The following is a 26043-nucleotide window of genomic DNA, read 5'->3' as shown; positions in this document are numbered from 1 at the left end:
TTTATTGTGATTAATGTTAAACACGTGCGCGAGTTTTTGAGTGGTTCAAGCGTTTCCAAGACGGCCGAGAAGATGTCGGAGATGATGACCGCCCGGGGCGCCCACTTCCACGTCCAAAACGAATGAAAATTAATTATAATTAATCAACATTACTACAGGTGAGGTGCTTGCTTAACTCCTTGAAAGAGTAAGGAAAAAACGACCCAATTTGTGGAAGAACAAGTCACGGGGTTCTTCATCAAGACAACGCGCCGGCTCACACTGCCTTGTCTGGTCAAGACGTTTCTAGCCAAGTACAACATCCCAGTTTTTTTAGGCCATCCGCCTTATTCACCTGATCTGGCCCCATGTGACTTTTATCTGTTCCCCAAAGTCAAATCTGCATTAAAAGGAACACGATTTCACAGTCCTTTGATGGCTGTGGAAGAAAAAGCGGCAAGCGTCATGCAGGAGCTCACAGAAAAAGACTTCCAGCACGGTTTAGAACAATGGTAAATCCGCGTGGAGCGTTTTGGGGATAGGGGAGGGGTGTATTTTGAAGGTGATAATAGCTAAATATGTTTAAATTTAAAAGTAAATTGTTTTACAGCAATAGTCTCGTTATTTAATAGCCACACCTCGTATGTTCATTGTTTAAATAAAATGGCGGGAGCTAAATTTCAAACATGATGATGAAAAGAAGAAAATAAAACATTTATTAAATTGTTCCTTCGGGTCAAAGGCTTTTTAATTGCTAATTTATGATACATTCAGATCATCTGATAAGACCCCCAGCAAACTATAAAGTTTTGGTTGATAATATGGTTCAGGTCCGTTTTGGTTGGTAATATGGTTCAGGTCCGTTGGGCGTGGATAATATGGTTTAGGTCCGTATTGGTTGATAATATGGTTTAGGTCCGTTTTGGTTGGTAATATGGTTCAGGTCCGTTGGGCGTGGATAATATGGTTTAGGTCCGTTATGGATGATAATATGGTTCAGGTCCGTTTTGGTTGGTAATATGGTTCAGGTCCGTAAGGCGTGGATAATATGGTTTAGGTCCGTTTTGGTTGATAATATGGTTTAGGTCCGTTGGGCGTGGATAATATAGGGCATTTTATTTGTCATTGCATGCATGGTCATGATGATTCCTGACCAGTTTCGGTAATTCCTCCATCATCAGAGATAGATAGAGATGAAAGTCCGTAAGATTGAGCTTCCGGATTGTCTTTTTTTTAAATAATTTTTTTTGGACACCCAGAGATGATTTTTTTTTTTCTGGAATTCGATTAAAAGGAAGCTAAAACTTGCGAACTTTTATCTATCTATCTCTGATGATGGAGTGACAATACCTTAGAACGAATACTTCCGGTGATATTTGATTTCAGAAATCTTACATGGACGCCAATAGTTTCCTTTCTTAAAAAAAGAAGGAAAACAAGGAAAATTGGTTAATTTGAAACAAAATTTCGTTGCTTTTTCTTATAGATCAAATTTAATCTTATTTCAAAATTTTAACTTAAATTATATATACATTTCTCAATAATTGAGAACGTTTACAACGATTTGAATGTTCTAAAATTTGTAATAATTATAATCGATGAAATAACAATAAATTATGCAAACCTACCCAATTACTATTGCACACAAATCGATTTGAAATGTTTGTATATTAATAATTCAGCTGTTAATATAAATTTACTATTGTTTAGATTACCTATCATTAAACTGGTCAAATGCTTATAGGTTCTGTAACTCTATAATGCATCTGTAGTAATTGAGGAGTAATTAACTGTTAACTGCTACCTGTTAAAACACCGTTATCGTTTAGATATTATCTACAGACGTGCTAGCAAACAACCCAAAATCTAGCAAAATTATTTTTGTAAATTATGTATATAGGGGACATTTCTCAAAGAAAGGAAGGCAATTTGTTCGGAAATTACTTTTAAAAAAACAACCAAAAGGTTGATGAAATAAGAGGGTCTTTGTGGAGACGACACTCTTGCAGACCCAGGCTCCACCCTACCTTGTCGAGCAAGATGTGTCATCCCAGCTCAAGCGGTACAAGGAAAAAGGAAGAAACTTGATAGTGGGTGCTAATGACCGTAGAAGTCGATGCGCCGGAAAAAAAAATCCTTGCTCAACTTCCGGTCAATCTAAAGTAAAATGTTATCGCCTATTTTTTCTGGCAGGGCTTAACAACTTTTTCAGGCAATTAAGTGTCGTGGACGGAGGCGACTAGCAAACATCCTTTACTTTAAACTCGTATTAACCATTAAATAAAATCCAAGGGCTAGACTAGTACCGCAATACATCTTAGCTTTGCGGGTCTAGCCTATAACCGCCTAACATACTTTACTTTTCTATAAATTCCTCATATTAACCATTAAATAAAATCCAAAGGGCTAGACTAGTACCGCAATACATCTTAGCTTTGCGGGTCTAGCCTATAACCGCCTAACATACTTTACTTTTCTATAAATTCCTCATATTAACCATTAAATAAAATCCAAGGGCTAGACTAGTACCGCAATACATCTTAGCTTTGCGGGTCTAGCCTATAACCGCCTAACATACTTTACTATAAATTCCTCATATTAACCATTAAATAAAATCCAAGACGTAAAGACCGGGAATCGAACCCAGTACCACAATGCATATTAGCTTCGCAGGTCTCGCCCCTAACCGCAAAGGCGTGGCGCCCTCTTCGGGGCAACCTGTTTATTTAGGAATTTTACATTTAATATTGAATTCCTATTATGAAGGTAATGAGGGCGTACATTACACCTAAATGGTACTTAAGAGTAGACCTGTACTTTTTTTTTTGGTAGCCCTGAAGGGCCATTTTTAACTTTGTTGAACAAAATTTTCAGGTCGCATCAGTATCCACTCTTTGTCACCACTTTCCTGTTTTGAGGGAAAAGGAAAGAAAAATCAAAATCTCCCTAAGATTGGCCAAAAAGTCCTGCAACTTCTCAAAATGGCGCCAAATTACCTTCTACTTCACAGGATTGGTCCATTCTGTGCCAGAAAATCAAATACAGATACTAATCTATAATCTACTCCTAAAACCAACGATTCACGTATTTTCGAACCTTAGGTTCGTCAAATCTTTCCAGCATCCACTGCCTCCAATCCATCCCTTCAATCAACCAATACTCCGCTGTACAATTAAATTCTCCTTGTTATGTGCCTTGCATGACATTCTATTCCGACCTTTAGATTAGATTTTTTTAGATTTTGAAAGGCGGGACGGGACCCATGCCCTACGGCACCGCAGCCACAAGAGGCTTATTGTGCCTTCGCTATAGTCTAGTAGATGAAACCACCCCTTCTAAAAAGTTTAAGGACTTTCCCTCCTGCGCTATAATCTCCTTTGGTCTCAAGGTACCAAAGATATCGTAGTCTTTCGAATAACAGGTGAGTGGCCGTTTCTTCCTCTTCCTGGCGCAATCTGCCCAACGGTTCAGCGCTAATAATCCCTATCTTGTGCCCTATCAGCGCTAATAAGCCCTATCAGGTGCTTTCTGAACCTTCCGTGCCCTGTGTATAGGCCTGTAATCAGAGTAAAATCTGATTTCTGCCCAAAAGCACAGAGTCACTTTGGTTCTTTGTTTACACATCCAAGGCTTTATAGTCTTGCCGTGCTTGCCCCCAGGAAGCATCACCCAGCTCTTTTCATGTTCTCTCCAGATCCAATCTCTGAGAACCTCACGAACTGCCCCTCTAGTGATCCCCAGGACTGGTTCCAGGCCAATGAAAGGAGTACTAGTTCCATTCCTGGCTTCCGTCCTTCAAGAACCCTTTCACCAATTACCCAATCATAACGCGGTATCTCCACTCCTAACATACCAATCTTCCAACTCTATGACGGAGGCAATCTCTAATTAAAGTGTCTAAAGTGATTTAGAGTAGTTTGTTTATTAACAATAGATTTTAGTTCAATACGAGTGTCCCCACACTGGTCACCACTTTAAATAGTGTGTGGGTGGGTGGGGGGGGGGTGAAAAGTGAAATTCTAGCGACTGATGGCTATCAAGACAGGAAAACGTTTGAAAACTTCTGAGCTGGCGGAAGTTGAGACACAGTTCTCAACACGAGCTACTGTTTAAGTTACTCAGTAAATGTTTTTTTAAAAGATAAAAATCATTTTATTTTTCTAATTTACTCAAATAATTTATCTAAATAATAGTTAGGAGAAGTGGGTAAAAAGTTTTCCTGACGTCATCACAGAAATGAAATTCTGTTGCAAACATGGCGAGGGTTAGTTAATGCTAGAACAACTTCACAACTCTTGTACCATTTCCATTTCCGCTTTACAAGCGGTGTGGGGGCCAACATTTTCACCAGTTTATTTTGTTATATAAATAATTACGTAACTGGTGATAACGTAATCAAACTAAATTTTTGTTTTCTTCACTTTATTAAAACTGTTTCCGGTAGGACGGTTGTATAAGGGTTGATCGTCAAAAACTGCACGAAAAAGTGTAACGTTGAAAAACACCCCAACTTTGACAATTTTTTTCTCTTTTTCTATAAAAGATAAAATTCCCAAATTTTCTTTAAAATATAGGGCAAACCCTCCTTTATGACTGTAATTTTCTTCCAACAACACAGATCTGATAGATTTCGAGAAAAAAGTTAATGAGAAAATGATAATATCATGCACTTATTTTTGTCAAGCTCACTGCTCAAATTAAGTTAACTTGCTCATAATTTTCAAATTTTCCTTTTTACACTCACACACACAAAATGATGTGAAAAGATACAATTTTTCCCTTTTTCAAAAAGGAATTTTGAGAAAACCATTTGCTTCTTCTTCTTTTTTTTTTTTGTGAAACTTTTCACCAGTTTTCCTCCTTTTATCACTTCGTTTCCAGAATGACGTCATTAGAGGGTACTCCCTAATTTTAAGTTTTTCTTCCTTTTTTTCTTTTTTTTTTGTAAATTCCATTCCATTAAGGCTATCCAACAAAACAATGTTATATTATCCTTTTCAAAATGTCACCAACGGCGTCGAAGAATCCTAAATATTTATGCTTGGCTCTTTGAGAACAGAACATGGAAGGGAATGTACCACTTTGGAGTGTCAATAGAATGCCATTCCTTCAGTGTGTTGGTGTAGGAGAGGGGGCTGGAGAGAGGGAGAGATTCAGCTTTTATCCCGGTTACACTTTGAAATAGGAGACTACCTTCCTGTATAAAAGGATCCTTCCCCAGAGTAGACTCTGAGCATACATTCAACTTTTTTAAAATAGAGGAAAATCACATTTTGTAAAAGCGTCATCCATTGGTTTCCTCTTCCTCTTGGCAAAAAAAAAGGAAAACTTAGAAAATAGCTTCTGACTTGCGCACTCCTTATGACCAAAAGAAATTGCCCATGGAAATTCGCTGCACATTCTCTGACTACAGTTCTGGAGGTGGTTTTCACCAATCATGTGCAGGCTAATTAGAATAAAAGGATCTTATTGGCAGAGCATGATGTCCACCTCCCCCCCCCCATGATCCCTTCCCCTTAAATAACATTTTATGCAAGAATGTCTAGCAAAAACGGTCCAGTTTTGAGTGTACAAAGAAAGCTGTCAAGGAATCAATCAATAGATTGAATGATTTGATTTTGACTCCTGGCGCATTTTGTCAACAAAAAAGACGTAGTTGCTAGTGAATTTGTGTCAATATAACTAAACTGCACACTAAACAGTTATTAATAGTACAGCTAAAGCTGGCGTAACATTCAAAATATAGTTATTTAAACAAATAAAAATAATAATATTATTAAATTACTACTTTTGAGAAAATGTCAACGTAAATTACAATATGAACTTCCGCAAAGAAGCATAGCAAATTCAGTTTAATAAAGTTAAAATACAGGAAATCGAATCCTGTACCGCAATACATCTACGCTTCGCTGTATAGCAGTTGCAGCGCCTTAAAATGAATGTGAATTATCAACAAATCTCTCGTAAATCACCAAACTGGTTGTATCAATAGTATCGATCAAGTTGCCCCATAGGAGTGGAAATGTTAGCTTCCACTTCTCTGTAGGGATTTAGTCGTCCCTCGCCGTAACCCTGCCTAAGGCTGGAAACATAGTGGAGCGGCGGGCAAAGCGGCGATGCTGCTTCAGATCAAAGAGAGCGACGAGCAGCGAGCAAAGATTCGCATGCACATAGTGACGAGCTTAGTCGCGTTCTCCTTTTGACAAAACAAGATGGAGGAACTATTTTTATATGAAAATTCTTCGTTGAAACTTTGGTATTTGCAGCAGCTTAGTAGTAGGAGCTGCAGTTGTACATGACATAAATAAGTCTAGAAATGAACTTGGTGAATTTCATCACTTGTACCAACAACTTCGGGAGCATCCTGGCAAGTTTCATACGTATTTTCGAATGTCTATATCAACATTTGATTACATACTAGCCCAATGTAACCCCATTAATCCTAGCAGTTACTTTAAGATAAGAAAATCAAAATAAATAAAAATAAAATAGAAATATATGCAGATAAAAAGAAATTAGTCAATTAAAAAAACACAATAATTTTATTAAATCACTACACCATGATTTGTCGTAAATTAATGTTGTTCATCTGTAAAACGAGTAGTAGGACGCTACAGAAGAAGGATTGGAGAATTCGTTCTGATCAGAAGTAGTAGGGCGTGAAAATGTAATTTAATTTTGCCTAGTATTAAGATGAAAGTTAGCATTAAGGGATTGAGAACCAAATTAAATGTAGCAAAAATTACCTGAATTCTCCATTAACTACTAATGTTTGATTAATTTAAACTATTAATTATTAATTGTTAAGAACTATTGTAGCTTCACAAATACTATGTTCCACAGAGGTTTCTTTAAAACAAACTAAACTAAATGTATCAATATCCATAACCTTTGAAAAATAACCTTTACAAATTGAGCGCGATGAGAGCGAAGAATTCAAACATGTCATAACGCTTTGCTCTAGTCTCTATAGATAGCGTTGCTCTATCTTCGCTTTGCTCGCCACTATGCGCGGTCCCATATGTTTACTTGTGTTTGATTTCGCCGCTTTGCTCTTCGCTATCATCGCCGCTTTGCTCGCCGCTCCACTATGTTTCCAGCCTAACAAAACAAATATGGAAGGTTCTTCAAACGGGAGTAATTCAAGTAATTCAGATACGGCCTCCGCTAGATAGTGCAATTGCATCGGTGTTGGCCAGTACTATGAGGAATTTCATGATTGTGGAATGTCTATCCAAATGTCTGTCAATATGGAATGTCTGTCAAAGTTGTGGCTATACGGAAATATTTTTAGATGTTTAGAAAATTTAAATTTTAATACCTCTGACCTTAACCAAATTCTACCATTGGATAACTGTTCAGCGGAATATTCGACAGAAAATTCTCTTATAACAGGAAATTAAATTCAACTCTATAAACGTACATAAGGAGAAAGCCTTTTTAACAGAAAATATGAAATAATACTTCCTGTAAAATGTCGCCTCTTGGATTCGCCTAGAGACCGAATTCTTGTAGGTACTTTTTTTTATATTTTATACGGCACATACATGATACAGAGAATACTATGTTTAATGTTCCCTTATGCCCTTCATCTGCTCCCACAGGAGTATAAATAAGGTTAGCGTGAAGGTTAGGTTGAAGAAATAGTTCTAGGGAAATTGTAATTTCTCCAGGGATATCCCATAGGTTAACTGATGGAGAAAATGCACTAACCTTGTTCACAGGGATATAGTTTCTCTTTTTGTAATGTTGCTTTTTTCTCTTCTCATGCTGTGATCTCTTATTGTTCTGATCAAATTTTAGCGATAAAACTTCTAGTAAAGTACAAGTAAAGTAATCGCGTATTTTTTCAGGCGGGGCTTAACGTCTAACTACCAATTAGGTGTCGTGGACGGATACGACTAACAAACATACTTTACATAAATTTCTCATATTAACCATTAAATAAAATACAAGACCTAGACTAGTACCGCAATACATCTTAGCTTTGCGGGTCTAGCCTATAACCGCCTAACATACTTTACTATAAATTTCTCATATTAACCATTAAATAAAATCCAAGAGCTAGACTAGTACCGCAATACATCTTAGCTTTGCGGGTCTAGCCTATAACCGCCTAACATACTTTACTATAAATTTCTCATATTAACCATTAAATAAAATCCAAGAGCTATACTAGTACCGCAATACATCTTAGCTTTGCGGGTCTCGCCTCTAACCGCCAAACATACTTTACTATAAATTTCTCATATTAACCATTAAATAAAATCCAAGGCCTAGACTAGTACCGCAATACATCTTAGCTTTGCGGGTCTAGCCTATAACCGCCTAACATACTTTACTATAAATTTCTCATATTAACCATTAAATAAAATCCAAGGCCTAGACTAGTACCGCAATACATCTTAGCTTTGCGGGTCTAGCCTATAACCGCCTAACATACTTTACTATAAATTTCTCATATTAACCATTAAATAAAATCCAAGAGCTAGACTAGTACCGCAATACATCTTAGCTTTGCGGGTCTAGCCTATAACCGCCTAACATACTTTACTATAAATTTCTCATATTAACCATTAAATAAAATCCAAGAGCTATACTAGTACCGCAATACATCTTAGCTTTGCGGGTCTCGCCTCTAACCGCCAAACATACTTTACTATAAATTTCTCATATTAACCATTAAATAAAATCCAAGGCCTAGACTAGTACCGCAATACATCTTAGCTTTGCGGGTCTAGCCTATAACGCCTAACATACTTTACTATAAATTTCTCATATTAACCATTAAATAAAATCCAAGGCCTAGACTAGTACCGCAATACATCTTAGCTTTGCGGGTCTAGCCTATAACCGCCTAACATACTTTACTATAAATTTCTCATATTAACCATTAAATAAAATCCAAGAGCTATACTAGTACCGCAATACATCTTAGCTTTGCGGGTCTAGCCTATAACCGCCTAACATACTTTACTATAAATTTCTCATATTAACCATTAAATAAAATCCAAGAGCTAGACTAGTACCGCAATACATCTTAGCTTTGCGGGTCTAGCCTATAACCGCCTAACATACTTTACTATAAATTTCTCATATTAACCATTAAATAAAATCCAAGAGCTATACTAGTACCGCAATACATCTTAGCTTTGCGGGTCTCGCCTCTAACCGCCAAACATACTTTACTATAAATTTCACATATTAACCATTAAATAAAATCCAAGGCCTAGACTAGTACCGCAATACATCTTAGCTTTGCGGGTCTAGTCTATAACCGCCTAACATACATTACTATAAATTTCTCATATTAAACATTAAATAAAATCCAAGAGCTATAGTAGTACCACAATACATCTTAGCTTTGAGGGTGTAGCCTATAACGCCTAACATACTTTACTATAAATTTCTCATATTAACCATTAAATAAAATCCAAGGGCTAGACTAGTACCGCAATACATCTTAGCTTTGCGGGTCTAGCCTATAACCGCCTAACATACTTTACTATAAATTTCTCATATTAACCAATAAATAAAATCCAAGAGCTAGACTAGTACCGCAATACATCTTAGCTTTGCGGGTCTAGCCTATAACCGCCTAACATACTTTACTATAAATTTCTCATATTAAACATTAAATAAAATCCAAGAGCTATACTAGAACCGCAATACATCTTAGCTTTGCGGGTCTAGCCTATAACGCCTAACATACTTTACTATAAATTTCTCATATTAACCATTAAATAAAATCCAAGAGCTAGACTAGTACCGCAATACATCTTAGCTTTGCGGGTCTAGCCTATAACCGCCTAACATACTTTACTATAAATTTCTCATATTAAACATTAAATAAAATCCAAGAGCTATACTAGTACCGCAATACATCTTAGCTTTGCGGGTCTAGCCTATAACGCCTAACATACTTTACTATAAATTTCTCATATTAACCATTAAATAAAATCCAAGGCCTAGACTAGTACCGCAATACATCTTAGCTTTGCGGGTCTAGCCTATAACCGCCTAACATACTTTACTATAAATTTCTCATATTAACCATTAAATAAAATCCAAGGCCTAGACTAGTACCGCAATACATCTTAGCTTTGCGGGTCTAGCCTATAACCGCTCGACAACCGCAGCGCCTAATAAAACTTGTCTTTTTGTTTTTTTATTTTTTGTTTTTATCGTTTATTTAGTTACAACGAACGAATCATTTCGCTATAGGCAGCAAGGTGTAAAGGGGTGCTTTAGGGAGAAGACTAATTCAGCAAGAAACCGGAAACGCTGTAAATAGATCAATAATCCCGGGCAAAGTTTAAAATACAAGTGTACAAAAAAAATTAAAAATTATTTAAACAATTAATAAAAAACTTAACAATTGTGAATTTATTCGATCGTAAACGTTGGTTATTATTTCGGGATTATGCAATTTCCTTTTCACAAGGGGGCGTTTTTCACAGCAATTAAGGAGGTAAACAAGCCCGCGTACAGTAGCACTTAGTGCAGTGCAAACAACAGTCTCTCCCTAAGAGAGCTGCTCTTCAACGTTGTTGACTAAATGGTGCAAAACCTTCGACATCTATAATTATTGATATCGATTTTTTTTTTTGTAGTCTCATTTATTTCTAAGTAGATTTCCACTCTATTGTTATTCGATAATAAATCTAGGTGATTTTTTATCGATTGTAGTAGGCGTGTCTGACTGGTTTCAGATTTACATCCATCATCAGTGGATGATGTATAAAGATGATTAAGTTTGAAAGAAAAAAAAAGCTGATGCTAACACTCACATGAGTTTACGTAGTTAATTTTTTTTTAAACTTACAATTTTCTGTAAAAAGGTAAGAATTAATCATTAACTTCAACAGGTATTTACTCTCAGACGGAAAATCCTACCTCCCATCATCTTGAACCAAACTCGTATACCAACTGTGGACAAAGTACTTTACCTTGGACTGTACCTAGAAGCAAACGGTTGACATGGAATCCCCCATACTAGACTCTAAAAGACAAGAAACTAACCAACGCTACAAAACTTCAACGCCAGACTACTTCACAAAACGTTCGAAACTTAACCTAACTAAAAAAAAGATTGCAAGATAACAAGAACAATGTTAGAAGAACAGTTATGTTGTCCAAAGTTCTTGAAGCCAACTTGATATAGTGCTGTGATAAATTTTGCAAGCACTGAAATTTGTGCTATTTTTCAAATTCTGTGTGGTAGAAGTACTGGATTCCACTCTTTGGAAATCTTAAAATAGGGGCAAATCTTTTTTTAGTAAAATAGCACTTCCGGGTTAGGCAATATGGCGGAAAGCTTATTGTGGTATCCTCTGTTAGCACTATTTTTTTTTTTTTTGGGCGTTGGCTTCCGCCATACAGCCAGCATCGTCTAGGTGCTTATCTCTAGAATATCACTCACTCTCCATTCTTACTTATAAATACATTCGCTTCACACATTCATCCCTTTACTATACAGGGTGAACCAGTAAGTATTGTCCATAGGCCTACTGTGTGTAGTACATCTAAAGTGGAGTTCAATGACGTATTGGCCAACTTCTATTGTGAGTGACGTCACTTTAATTTTTTTTTTTTAAACATTACTTTTTTGCAATAAAAATGTTATTACTCAGAAAGTTTTAGTCCGAATTCGATTCTGATGACACGGTTAGAAAGACAGATAAATTTTCTAAAAATTGACACCATTTCGAAGTACAAGTTATTCTCCAAACAGCCTCAATCTTCCTCCTGGATGCTGGGAAAAATAAAAGTAATCAAAATTTTTTGAAGAAAACTCATTAGGCCCTTACGTGATCATTATCCGACCTAGGTGCTGGCACTTTTTATAAAAGTTTCCTTGTCTAATGTGGGCTTTCAAACGGTATATCATTTCCCAGAATTCCAGGATGGACAATACTTACTGGTTCACGCTGTATACAACTATTTACATATACTACAACTAATGGATGGAGCAGTACTCTGTGCTCCTGCCAACCTTATAGCTTAACCGAAATTAAAATCACCGTAATCCTTCTCTAATCATTTTCTTCCATTCATTCTAATCTGCTATAACTTTTAAATACATTCATATTTCTTTGCTAGCTCTGCTACAGATTTAAGCACATAGATGTTGCTGGAGAATATTATGTCTTCGTAGCGAAATGGTGCATCTAAATACCTGTATTAGTCGTAAAACATTCGTTTCCCTTCTACTGTACATAACGTGGACATATGTCATTATTATATGTTTGAAATCCTCCTGCTCATTGCAATCTACGCAAAGAGGAGGGGTCCTTCTGTTGGCACTTAAACTGAATGTTAGTTAAGTTTGAAATTCCTGCAAGTTCTTTTGTTTTTTTTAATGAGTTGCAAAGGATACTTACACTTATACAAAGAATTATTAGTAAAAACTCACTTTATGCTGCTCATGGTTCTTCCGGAAGGGATACTTTCGGTGAAATTTCAAAATCGAAAAAAAAATTGTGCACGATTACAACAATCCCTTTAAGGAAGTGGCAGAGAAAGAGATAGGAAAAAAAAGAGATGAGATGCGAAGGCTGAGCATTTGTCTTGGTGAATTACTTTTTCTTCTTCTGTGGCCCCGTAGCTGTGTGTTGCTGACAATGTAAATGTCTTGTAGTGATTTCCAGGGCATCGTGTACGTATGAGTATAGTATAGCCCAAAAGGGGTTAGTGTTAGTGGCTGGAATATGGAACCTACATTTCGACAAACTATGGGGATCTTTTTTACTGTCTGTGTGTGTGTGTCTGTGTGTAAAGCAGCGGATGGAGAAGGTCGACGTAGTTGGTTTGTAAGAGGTTGCCTTAACCCCAGGGAGGAGGATGCTGCGAGGGCCAGGCCAATGAATGACAACCGCTTTTGATTCTCTTTCTGTTGTCGTCTCTCCGTCTCCGTCCTCTCTCTCTTCTATATTTCCCTTGTGAGCTCCTGCACCAGGATACACACAGACAGCCTTCTTCCTCTCATCACCAACATCCTCTCCATCACTTCGCTGTAATGTCTGCGTATGTCTGTTACTCTGTATACACTCCTCTTCGTACAGACTAACGGCTACCCTCACAACAATACCAATCTTTTCCCACCAACTACTCCCAGAAACCTTCTACTTCCTTTCTATTTTTCTTTTTTTTTACCTCTACTTTCCACCTCTTCACAGGGTACCACCATCAACACAAGATCCACTTTCTATCACCGCACCTTTTGTATATCTCATTCACTCCATCATCGTCGATCATACTTCTTCGTTTTGTTACTCTGGTCTTCCTTCCACAATTTATATATATATTCCCATTTCTTCAGAATCTTTATACTCTGCAACTTCTTCTTTTTTTTGTGGTTGTTGTTGTTATAGCTCTAAACCACCATCACACACACAGCTTCCATGAAATATATCATCCAACTTCTTCTTTTCTGCGGCGGTTTCCATTAAGAGTTTGGATAGTTCGCATAGTATAGGAGTTGGATACTTGTTAATGATCTTGTTTTAGGATCAGGAAGTGATTATAACTGCTAACTTCCTGTTTTCTTCCCTCGAGGGATACAGGAAGTGGGTAAAATCCAACCTAGAAACTTTTCAAGTTTTAATTCTGCCGTAGATCTTTGGAATCTGTGGAAGGATTTGGGGGGAAATGCAAGTCTTTGAGTGCATTAGTAACCAGGAAACGGTTACTAATACACTAGATTGGACGCCTATCCATTTCTAAGAACTTATGCTCAGCGACCTCAATCTGAGCGGAATCTGTTTTCTCAAGAAACCATGGAGGAGTGCGGAGGCAGGTTTGCGCTGATGATGATTAGTTACTGCCTAGCTTCCGCTATTCTTGTGGGCTTCTAGTAGTTACCATAACCAAGAAAGCTGTATTTTGATCACTGATTAAGTCAAACGGCTCTGCGTCTCTTCCCTCCCTCTGTCCCTCTAGAGAAATGAATGGTTTCAACACCTGGAGATGCTAAAAGGACAATAGTTTTACCTGAAAACGTTTATTAACTTTAGAATTAATCTTTTTTTTTTCTTCTTCTATAACCTAACACCTCTACCAGTAGTGAACGTTGCCCGCTACCTTGGGCTTTACTTAGGACCGAAGACTTTCTTGGAACTCCCAGACTAGGCTAAAAAGAACAGAACTGAACAGACGCTATCGACTACTTAAAAGACTTTTAGACGAAAGATCAAAACTCTTTCTCTGGACAACAAAACACTGATTTATACTTCTATTTTGATGGGCGTATGGATTAGATTTGTGGGGTTCAACCAAAAGCTCCAATCTCCAAAGGATTCAATCGCTACAATCTAAAGTACTTCGAACTATAGTAAACGCTCCATTTTATGTCTCCAACCTTCTTTTTGTCACCGAAGTTGCAGAAAACACGATACAGAAAACTCCATTTCAGCCTGCAATCTCATAGTCAATCCTCTAGCTCAAAATCTTTCCTTCCTGACAACCCGACAAGATGTCTTAAAAGAGACAGTGGCCTCGTGATCTCCTCTCAAGTGAAGAGAGTGACTAACCATATAATGTTTTGGAGTGTTACTACTGGATAACTTCTCCACTCGTTACCTCATCATTGTTACTCGGTTATCATTGTTACATATAGCGCTAACGCGCTGATTGTAGCATAAATAAACGCAAAAAAAAAAAAATTAATCTTGTTCTATAGAATGAAGGGGGGTATGCTTGCCTTTAGCAATTATTATTTCTGGGTTTATAAAACTGAAATCAAGTTAGTTGTGAGCAAAATTGTTTTAAAAATTTTAAATTGTGCGGTATATTGGCCAAAACAAAGTCAAATTGAGTGTTCTAGACAGATATTTTTTTTCTGGTAGTTTAAGGATAATACCAATGATTCTGGGATAATTGGAGAAAATAGAGAAGGTATTTCTTTGAAAGCCAATTGAAGGAAAGAACTGACGAAGCCGATGTTATAAGAAGTGGTAGCTCTTCGTATGGAGCAACAAATAACATTTCTTTTCTCCAACAACTGGGAGAAGATTGTATATAGTATTTGTAGAAAGATTTCCAATTTATTGGATATCCAGCAGGAATGATCCTCGAGGCGGAGAAGGTAAATACAACTAGATTGAATTACCTCCAGGATTTCCAAGAGAATACTGGGATATTGAATTTGAAGTGTACTTTAAATAAATAAAAACTGCATTGAAGACTTTCTCTGGCTAAAAAACTCTTTCGATTCAATTTTTGGAACTCCTATTTTTGTAAAAACCAAAAACCACATCACCAGAAAGTAAAACTGCACATACAATCACCTGAACTGCACTTTAATGGACCGCTTCTCCTATGCGAAGTCGCAGAACGTAACCTAGAAGGTCGAAAATTGATACCGAAAGAGTTGTACTTCCTTCCGGTTGTTGAAAGTTTCTAGAAAACTTAAACTTCCTCCTACCTCTGATGATGGATACAATAATCATGCGTGCAATGGCGGGAGAAAAAAATCAAATATTATCCAGTGCAAAGTCAACCTTAACCTCATTTTCAATATATTCCGCTTCCCTCTTTAAAACGCTTTGGACACTAATGACCATAGACGTCGATGCGCCGAGGGAAAAAGGAAACCTACCCTAATGTTACATGGAAAAGGTTACAATTGTGGAAAATTTTCTTTTCTCACTCCTTTTTTTTTTCCGGTTAAGAGAAAATAACAAAGTACGAGGTGTGGCTATTAAATGCTGCTACAGAAGAACTATGCATGCGCCAAATCCTAACGACCGCGACAGCTGTGCAGCGTAAAGCCTTCTCTTTCGATTGCAGCGTCTCTCATGTGTTTGTAGAGAAATATCTGTCTGACCGGAACCGTCGTTTGTGTAAGAGAGGTGTTATTTTCGTTTTGCTGAAAACATTTGATACTACACATGTAGTAGAGTAACGAATTGTCGTGAAATTTCACCTCAAAACTTGGCGAAACCGCTACTGAAACTTATCTTTTATTAAAAGAAGTTTATGGCGATGAATGTTGTATCACGTGCGCAAGTTTTTGAGTGGTTCAAGCGTTTCCAAGATGGCCGAGAAGACGTCGGAGATGATTATCGCTCGGGTCGTCCTTCCACTTCCAAAACGGATGAAAATATTATTATAATTAATCAACATCACTACCGGTGAGGTGCTTGCTCAACTCCGTGAAAGAGTAAGGAAAAAACGACCCGAGTCATGGGTTCTCCATCAAGACAACGCGCCAGCTCACACTGTATTGTCTGTCAAGACGTTTCTAGCCAGTTTTAGGCCAACCGCCTTATTCGCCTGACCTGGCCTCATCCTGACTTTTATCCGTTCCCCAAAGTCAAATCTGCAATAAAAGGAACACGATTTGCAGTCCGTTGATGGCTGTGAAAGAAAAAGCGGCACGCGTCATGCAGGAGCTCACAGAAAAAGACTTCCAGCACTGTTTCGAACAATGGTAAATTCGCATGGAGCGTTGTAGGGGGATAGAGGAGGGGTGTATATTGAAGGTGATATTAAGCATTTATAAATTTAAAATAAAATGTTTTACAGCAATAGTCTCGGTTATTTAATAGCCACACCTCATAGATTAAATACAAAAGAAAAAATAACCTGCATATATGTTTTTGAGCGAAAGCCTTCAGGACGGTTATACATACTTTTAGATTAAACATAAACAAAATTTAGAAGGTTATAATGTTGTAAAAAAAAACATACAAAAAAGTGTAGTAACAAAAGGAAGGTTAGTTTAGACCTGGAGATTTCATTTACTTTCAGCTGTTTTCTTGGCGGTTGCCATGGGTAACTGGAATGATTTCTAGTTTAGCTTTAGCACATAAAGAGACAGAGCTACTGAACCAAGGTTTTATCCATTTTCTAAGTACTTTACTCTGTGGGCGTTTCTCCTGTCTGTCTGTCTGTCTGTGTGTGTATGTGGGTGGCCATGTTTGTTCGTGCAAAAGTTTCCGTGATTAGATATCCGCATCCGCTTCTTGGTTTTTATATGAGTTATTCGATATTGGAGTGCTTGATTTTAGTTTTCGATCTGTAAAGTATTTTGATCCTATTTTATGATCTAAAGCAGTTTTAACTATCCTATTTTGTGTGTGTAAGCATTTACTTAAGAGGCAGAGGTGTGTGTTTATTACTTAATACTTGGTCGCTTTACTATGTGTAAAGTGAATGCATCCTCAAGGAAAACAGTGTAGTACCTATCCCAAGGAAAAATCAAGTACATCTGGCCGTAAATAGAATTGTAAATAAATGAACATTTATTAAATATATTTTTCTATATAAAACATTTATTGGCATACTTATGGCGCTTTTCCCAAGTAATCTGCTGCCATATTAAATAAGGTAGAGGGAAATTTCATGTTAGCCCAAAGAAAAGCTGGATGGCATCCTGCCAAATAACATTAATTATCCTCTTGCTTCACCCATAATCGCCACAGTGTAGTCGATTTTTCCCCAAAACTATACAGGAATACTTTGTAACTAGTTTGTAAAAAATTTATTCATTCTTTTAAACGGAAAAGTCTCAGAAAATCTAATCTGGTAATTCGTTATTTTATGTACATTTTTGAAATTAGTTTCCATCAGTAAGGATTAGAAGGAAATCGATTTTTAATCGGAAGCGGTTTCACTGTATTGACGGCAGTTAGACGCTGAGTGAAGTAATGCCTATTTTTCAGGTGTTATGGATGAAGGCGAACAGGTAAAACAATATATTGTACTTTACTAAACTTACTTATTTATTTTTATTATTTTTTTTTTAATGACTTAAGGCACGTCAACATCTAAGGTCATTGGCGCCCGGAGCTTTTTTTCAGTGCACTGCCGGCCTCCGGACAGTGTTGTCTTCACAACATCGGCCAGTGAGCTGTAAGAAGCTTCTAGGAAGAGAAAATCTAAGAGGTCAGCAAATGGATTCGAACCCGGGACCTCAGCGTGGAGTCCAATACGCTAGGCTAAAGCATAGCAAATCTGTTCCTTCAAACTTACTTAATTAAACCGTTAAATAAAATCTTTAGTCTTTTAAAGCACATTGCGTTATTTGGTAGGGTACTTATGGGAGCTGTAAGGTGTAGTTCCCTTCGCATTGTCGTTTTTTTTTGCTGTGATTTTTTTAAAATCTAGCAAAAATTACAAGTTTTCAGGAAATCGATTTAATAAAATACCCGAAAGAATACATTGTGGAGTACGTATAATGAGATTTTTTCTTTCTTTTCTTTCCAGAGGGCGACCAGGAGGCTGCATGAGATCATAATAAATCCATCTAAGGTAGGTGACACAGTATACGTACTCGTACATTACCGTAATGTTGATAGTTTGAAAATTGGTCCATTGGCCAAAATGCATGATCTTCCATCACACGAAGAGGGTCATCAGCATAAGCATGGTCTCTATAAGAGATATTCAACATAAATTAGGGGTGGGGGGGGGGGTCTAATGCTACGATATCAATTCTCTAGCGATATTCTCCCTCTTTCTTTCACACACACTCGCACAAAACACGCCCACTTCCTCTTCATTCTTAACCTAGCTGGTAAGGATTATAATGCTTACCTAATTGCCTCCAATTTATCAGCCAGAATCCTCTTTTGATTGTGCCTTCTAGAGGAAGACTGGTTAGTTCTATAGACGAGTGAACAGTTGAAGTTTGAATACAGTAGATTCTTGATTAAACGGGCTGACCTCAGGCTATACCCACCCTGGAAAACTGAAATCCCGGTCAAACCGAATACACAGTATTACATAGTAATACATTACTGTTTCGTCCCAGAGATCAACTCCTATCTTAGACGGAGTAATGACCCTTCAAGAAAATCAGGTATAAAAGAGTTGCTGTCACGCCTACCAATTGTGTTACATCGGAAGACAAAAAATTTTCCTGTCGCCACCGAAAATTAACTTCTGTTTCGGCGCCGATCCACAGGTGTTCTAATGATGACTCAACATGATCCCGGTTAATCCGAATCCCGGTTAACCGCCGAGGGCCGGTTAATCGAGGTTGTACTGTATTTGTAAAACTTAGCCCTTTTGTTCTTCCTCTTGCCCCTTTCCCATGCAGTATAAAGTCTCAGAGGATTTCTCTACTGATTTTAGTTTCTTAAATATGTTTTAAAATTAAGAAATTGGCGCTGAACAGAAAATGGCGCTGAACAGAAAATGGCGCTGAACAGAAAATGGCGCTGAACAGAAAATGGCGCTGAAAAAATGAAACAAAGTAAAAGTCATGTGAGAGAGCTCAGACAAAAATTCATTCTTACTTTTTTTACGTTTTGTACTTTTAAGAAATAAAAGATTAAAGCCACAATTGCGATAGTTAAAGAAAGGTTAACTTGGTAACAGCAGTAAAAAAAAAATATTCAGATTAAAGTGAAGTAGTTACTTATGGGCGTTAAAACAACTTGATACAGCTTCTAATGTTCTGCGTAGTAAAATATACGCTGTTATAAAAGAGGTTTTTCATTTCTTGTAAGAAAATTATTATTTTCTTCACTTCTTGACCTTTTATATATATATACAAACATACGTATATAGAAATTATATTTACCATTGGACAAGAAAAAACCGGTAGCTGTAAAGAAAAATATGAAAATTTTCAGAATTCAAGAGGGAAAAGTTAGTCGGAAAAGCAATAAAGTCTCTCTCTCTCTTTCCAAGTATGCGTTCAAATAAGGGCCAGTCTTTTAGCCCTTAATATCCCCTAGAATTACAAATTTATGAAGGGCTGAAAAAGAAAAGTTATTTATTTTTTTTTTATATATCAAAGGGTAATAAAGGAAGTCGAATATCAATATGAACAGGATATCCGTTTATATTACCTGAGTCATCTTTTTTTTTTATCGAAATTAAATTCTAAAATTACCAAATTCATTAGAAATATTAGGAGTACATTTTCTAAGATTCTATTGCCCGGGGAAACATTGCTTTCCAATGTTTCCATTGCGTTTCACCATCTTTATTTGTCTTAGATTAAAACTAAAATTAAAAAAATCAGAATTTTAATTGATTCACTTAAATTTCCAAATTTAGTTTTATTAACCCCAACTTTGCCAATGGTTGAACCATGATCGGGCCAACGCACCTTCATTCTGTCTAACTAGTGCCTAATCACCATCAATATTATCACTGTTCTCAAACTCGGCACCTTCATTCTACTAATACGAGTGCTTGGAAAATTGGGAAAAACTTTTGAAATATCTTCTCACTAACTATTGTTCTTTCTCCATTCCCAATGGCCCTCTCCGAAAATTCTGAGGCTGACTCCGTTTTTTCCACAACTCAATGTGTTGATGAGGAGAGTGGTTGAAGATTATAGCAATCCGGTTTTTGGAATAAGTTCTGATGATGTCACTATTGACGTATTGCTGGAGCTATTGTTGTCCTTGAAATCAGTAAAACTAATAGCGATAATAGATAGTTTACTGGAGGAGTAACTAGTAATACTTTTAACTTGCAGTGTTACCAGCTCATGGAAAAGAACACCGATAAATGAGGAGTAAAACGCATCCTCTCTATCCGCATTGAGTAACCAAGACGGATTATAAAGTTGAAGATTACATTAAAGTAGTATTCGCCTAATTTATAAGTGGCAAGTCAATCCAAGGTTAGTTCAATGTAACATAAAGTCAGATTTACTGTATTGCATGCCTAAGTCTGAAACAATTACTCACAAACTAACTGAGCTATGTAGCCTTAAGTAAGTTCTTTCTAGTCCAGGAACGTCCAACAAAACGAGGTTCCACCCAGAGTGGAATAGCAAAGGGGAAAAAGAAGTAGCTCAAATTACTTACTTCACTAACATGGAGATGCGTAGGAGGTAGATAGATTGACAAAATAATAGACTAATACATAAATAGGTTACATGTAATGCGGTAAAAAATAAGTTAAAAATGAGGGTAAGGTGGACCTATTTAAGTCTAGTGAGTCAAAAACATAGTTAAATGTGAGTTTAAGGTGGACCAATATAAGTCTAGTGAGTCACCAACATAGTTAAATATGAGTGTAAGGTGGTCCTTTATAGGTCTAGTGAGTCGCCAACATACTTAAATATGAATAAAGTAAAGTAAAGTAATCGCCTATTTTTTCAGGCGGGGCTTAACATCCAACTACCATTTACTAGGTGTCGTGGACGGAGGCGACTAGCAAACGTACTTTACTATTTCTCATTTAACCATTAAATAAAATCCAAGGCAAGACCAGGAATCGAACCCAGTACCACAATGCATATTTTAAATATGAATATACAAACTGTTAAAGTTTCAGTCTTTGCAGATGTTATGAAGGTAAATAATCTTAGTTTTTCTTGGGGTTTATTTCAAGGATTAAGATTTGGCAACGAAGATGGTGTTATCATCGAATACTCTTTCCTGGGACTTTTTGTCAAAGAAAGGCGCTCTCCATCATGCTGGTTTCATGAGAAAACATCTTTTTAATAAACAAACAATCGAAAAGTTTTTGGTTGGAGATCATCGGAAAGATGGCCTCGCCAAAACGTGGTCCAAACCATTAGTTTGAAAGTCATATGGTGAATGATTAAATCAATTTGATTATCGATTAAATTTGAAATTTAGTTCACTAATTGATTGTCATACGGTTGAAAGTAGGATTAATTTTGCCAATTAAATTCTGATTAAAATTACAAAAAAAATTAATTAATTACTTGAAAATTAATAAAAGATTTATTAAAGTAAGTTTTGTTGAGTGAAAGAATTGTGTATTCATATTTCCGAACTCAAAATTCTCAAGATCATGATCGCCTAAAATTCCTCCTTACCAGCGCCTAGAAAAGGTAATAATGAAATCCAGTCAGCTGTTAATAAATATCCAGAGCCTCCTTTATTATTTTCATCCCATTTCCAATTATTTCTACCCTCACAAATTGGTCCATCTTTCCCTGGCTTCTTTTTCTTTTAAGAATTTATTTTTCCTTTTTATGTTTTGATTTTTGCTTTCTTCTATTTTGTACAAAAAAAGTGAAAACTCTGCTAATATGGTGGGAAAAAGTAATTATCAAAATCTGTAGGTAGACAGTGATTCCGTTACTTTCGAATTCTCATCAGGAAAAATCTCAGCTTTCATCTCTTTTATATATTCCCTAAAATAAATTGGAATAATTGGAGCGTGGTGATTTTTTAATTTATTCCTAATTTTAGTCCTTCTCTGTCTAGAGCAAAGGGGTAGTATTGCGATCATATCCAATCTATACTTCCTCTAACTCTTCTACAAAGAGAGATGGTATTTTGTAATCGTGCCGATTATCAGTTTTGAGATTTCCCTAAAAATATTTGAGGGCCCGTTGAGTACGAGAAAGTATAAAGCTCTTAGTTAATATCAGTAAATATAAAATAAAGAAGGTTAAAAGTGTTGCTAAAAATCCCTAGTATAAAGAAAATCCTTTAAATGAAAATATCTCTCTACTTTAATTTTTTCTTTTTCTAGAAATTTAAATTAGACTCAAAGATTTGGTCTAATCTTCTTAAGGATTACTTACTATATCATAACTTAGGCGCCGCTGTAGCCGAACGGCTAGGATACTAGACCCGCAATGCTAACATGTATTGTTGGTTTAGTGGATTCGATTCCCGGTGTCTAGCCCTTGAATTTTATTTAATGGTTAATATGAGAAATTTATAGTAAAGTATTTTAGGCGGTTACAGGCTAGACCCGCAAAGCTAAAATGTATTGCGGTACTAGTCTAGTCCTTGGATTTTATTTAATGGTTAATATGAGAAATTTACAGTAAAGTACGTTGGGCAGTTATAGGCTAGACCCGCAAAGCTAAGTTGTATTGCGGTACTAGTCTAGTCCTTGGATTTTATTTAATGGTTAATATAAGAAATTTATAGTAAAGTACGTTGGGCAGTTATAGGCTAGACCCGCAAAGCTAAGTTGTATTGCGGTACTAGTCTAGTCCTTGGATTTTATTTAATGGTTAATATAAGAAATTTATAGTAAAGTATGTTAGGCGGTTATAGGCTAGACCCGCAAAGCTAAGGTGTATTGCGGTACTAGTCTAGCCCTTGGATTTTATTTAATGGTTAATATAAGAAATTTATAGTAAAGTATTTTAGGCGGTTATAGGCTAGACCCGCAAAGATAGTCGCCTCTGTCAGGTGCGAACATTGACCTAGCAATTCTGACGATGAAAAGAAAAGTCTATGGTTATAACGTAGCCATGGGAAAATCTTTTCATATCATCTGGTGGAAAAGCCACCATCAATTTTCATTTTTTTTTCAAAACTATTTTGAGTAATAGTGGGCAGTAAGTTTGGATCATCGAAGTAAGTTCTACAAAGAGGACGTTTATCGTTGGTAAGGGTTTTGATAGAAAACTATATTAGGACCAGAGAGGGCTAACAATAGAGGAGAAGGAGGCGGATTGAAAGGATTCGGGCACTATTATACCTTTCTAGCCGGTCGGTTCTCTGCTATATAGATCGGCAATATCTTCTAGCGCTAGTGGTAACAGTTAGTAGTTAGGATTAGAGGGAACTGGGACGTTTCACCACTGACCCACTCAGCCAGCTTGGATATCAACCTTTCTCCCACTCTATTCCACCAGTTTCCACTACTGAATCGACTAATGCCAAGATAAAGTTTGGAGGGCGAGAGAAAAGGAAGATCTCTCCTTCTCTTTCACTCTCTCTCTCTCTCTCTAGAGGTATTGTTCAAGTTTTACATTTTGGGAGTAAATACTTTGGCCTGAGAGACCTTCATACTGCTTGATATTTTGCCTCGCTATGAACTTCGTGCTGGTCACTAAGCATTAGAGCAGTGCAGGACTACAGCCAGTAAGCGACAACGAATCCGATTATGGCCTGTATCGATTACGTATAAATTTTGAAAATCAATACACTAGTCTTAAACTGAAAAGTTTAAAAAAAATGGTTGAAGATATTTCTTAAAATAGGAACATTAGCTTGCATTTTTTGAATTGTTTAAATTGCTCCAACATCTCATTTCATTGGTGCCTTCAGTATTTTTCAGTGCAGTTGCCGACCTCTGTACATTGTTCTCTAAATATTACTGGTTTATACACTAACATTTTGAGATACTTTGAAACTACAAATGTACCCATAACTATATTTTATTTAATACAAAAAAAATAATAATATATTATTTTTAAATAATGGAAAATGGAAAATGGAAAATAGGACTCTCCATCATAATATAGAATATCTTTGCTGGAAGAACGCCTTTGCCCATTGGTCAAAGTCAAAAGAAACGTCAACAATAAAATGTCCAATTACAAAGTAGCAAATAGAAAACTTAGCTCCAGACTTTATAAGTTCAAGCCTTCTTACACACTCGAACCATTACTTAACCATTTTTAGAAACTTTACATATTTATAATTTACTAAAAATTCTGTAAAATTTAAAAAAAAAAAGTAAAAAAGGAGAGATTAATATTTTAAAAAATGAAATTAAGAATTAAAAATTGGGGATAAAAGTTACAATAAAATAAACATTATATAGGTAAATATTTAATGATGCCAAAAAATGTATTATATGTCAAAGGAAAAGTTGGTTTAATTATTTATTTAAAGAATACTTGTTAATACTTAAATAAAGTTTAAAGTAAAATTTAAAAAATATACCAATTTTAGATTTAAATTACAGCTTGAAACGAAGAAAAACAAAATGAGAATTGATTTAAAAACAAAACAAATAATAATTAAAATGACAAATGTATTGTAAAAGTAGTATATATTTCGTCACGCCAGGAGACTCAATCCTGGAGTCCGCATAAATGTCAATTTTAAATTTTGAGCTGTTCAGATTTGTTACCAGAAAAGATAACATTGGCGCTAGCGATTATAAGCACACAGAATGAAAATGGTTTTTTTAAATACTATAGATTAAGAAAACTTGCTCATACAAAAGGAGTGAATTTTCGCTACTAGGCTTTAGATTTCACAAGAAATATCTGCCTTGGTTAATCACGAAGAGAGAACGCTCGTTCCCTCCACTAATGGAGTTGCCAGGATAATGTTGCAGCCGGGGTAGGTGGGGGGGTGTGGGAAAGAAGTAATAGGTGGTTTTCCATTGAATAAGGTTAAGGAAGGTTGGAAAAGTGCCTCTTTGAAAATTCATACCTAACTTTTCTCTATTTTAAACATCATCTCACCTGAACGAAAAGGTTTAAAGATCTGCTGAAAGAGCACATACAGTCAAAGAAGCTGTAACATCAAGTCTGAAGACGTGAAAGCAAATATAAAATTAATTAAAAGATTTTTTTTTTAGCGATTCTCTCCTTTATTAGTCCTGGCTTATGTCTTTCTTCGCGTCCAGGAATGATCGGCTTCACAGCATCCTTCCTCAGCCCAATGGTTGTCGACAACCCAAGAAGGTTTTCTGTCCGTCTCGGTCATTTCTCTGGCTGCTGATTGAATCCTAGACTGAGCTTTAATGAGACACCCCCCCTACAGAATAGGGCTCATGCTTAGAATCCTTTGGTAGATGTAGAGGAAGAAAACGAACACCCGTTCATCTCGTAACCAATGGTTTTGGTATTTACGAAGTGAGTTTTCTTTTTTCCAGGAAAAGACGATTAAGGGCACTCCTGGAAGTATTGCAAGATGTTAAATCTTCGCTCTATGGTGCCATTACCGTAAAGTGTATGATTCTATCACTAATATTATCAAGGAATCATTTGATTTAGTATTGAATGTAGAGACGGGTCTTGTTCCCTAAGGCACTACTAAGTCATGAGGCTCATTCTTAGATAAATCCTAGATTTCTTACTCAGATCAAAACCTTTCTCCTTAGTCATTGTGATGTGACCACCACTGGCAACTGGCAAAACCTACCCCAGAGTAGTTCCAGTTAAAATAACCCTTAACCCTGTGAAGATGTTTTCCAGAACTTAACGTGCGAGCTGGATTAAGTAATCCAGTCACCAGATTAATCTGGATTCACTTCAGGGTATCATCAGTTCTTGACTTTACACAGATCCTAGGCGTCCAGGAGTGTTGTTATTAGCGAAATCACCTGATTACTGAAGGAGATACACATGCCTTCTCCCTAATGTCCTAGAGATTTCAAAAGATTCCTGTGGACATGGGATGGAATAGGATATGT

At 36.5% G+C, this 26043-nt stretch overlaps 1 protein-coding gene across 2 annotated transcripts in view; it reads right to left on the bottom strand.

The window, feature by feature from the left end:
* nAChRalpha4 (nicotinic acetylcholine receptor alpha4) overlaps positions 1 to 26043 on the bottom strand; it is a 204102-nt gene that overhangs the window by 177521 nt on the left and 538 nt on the right. The window lies entirely within an intron of this gene.

Source organism: Rhodnius prolixus, unplaced genomic scaffold (assembly GCF_049639745.1).
Source record: "Rhodnius prolixus isolate KJV_2025 unplaced genomic scaffold, Rpr scaffold_13, whole genome shotgun sequence".
NCBI lineage: Eukaryota > Metazoa > Arthropoda > Insecta > Hemiptera > Reduviidae > Rhodnius > Rhodnius prolixus.
The sequence above is the reverse complement of the archived record's forward strand: the minus strand, read 5'-3'. Positions and strand labels throughout refer to the sequence as shown.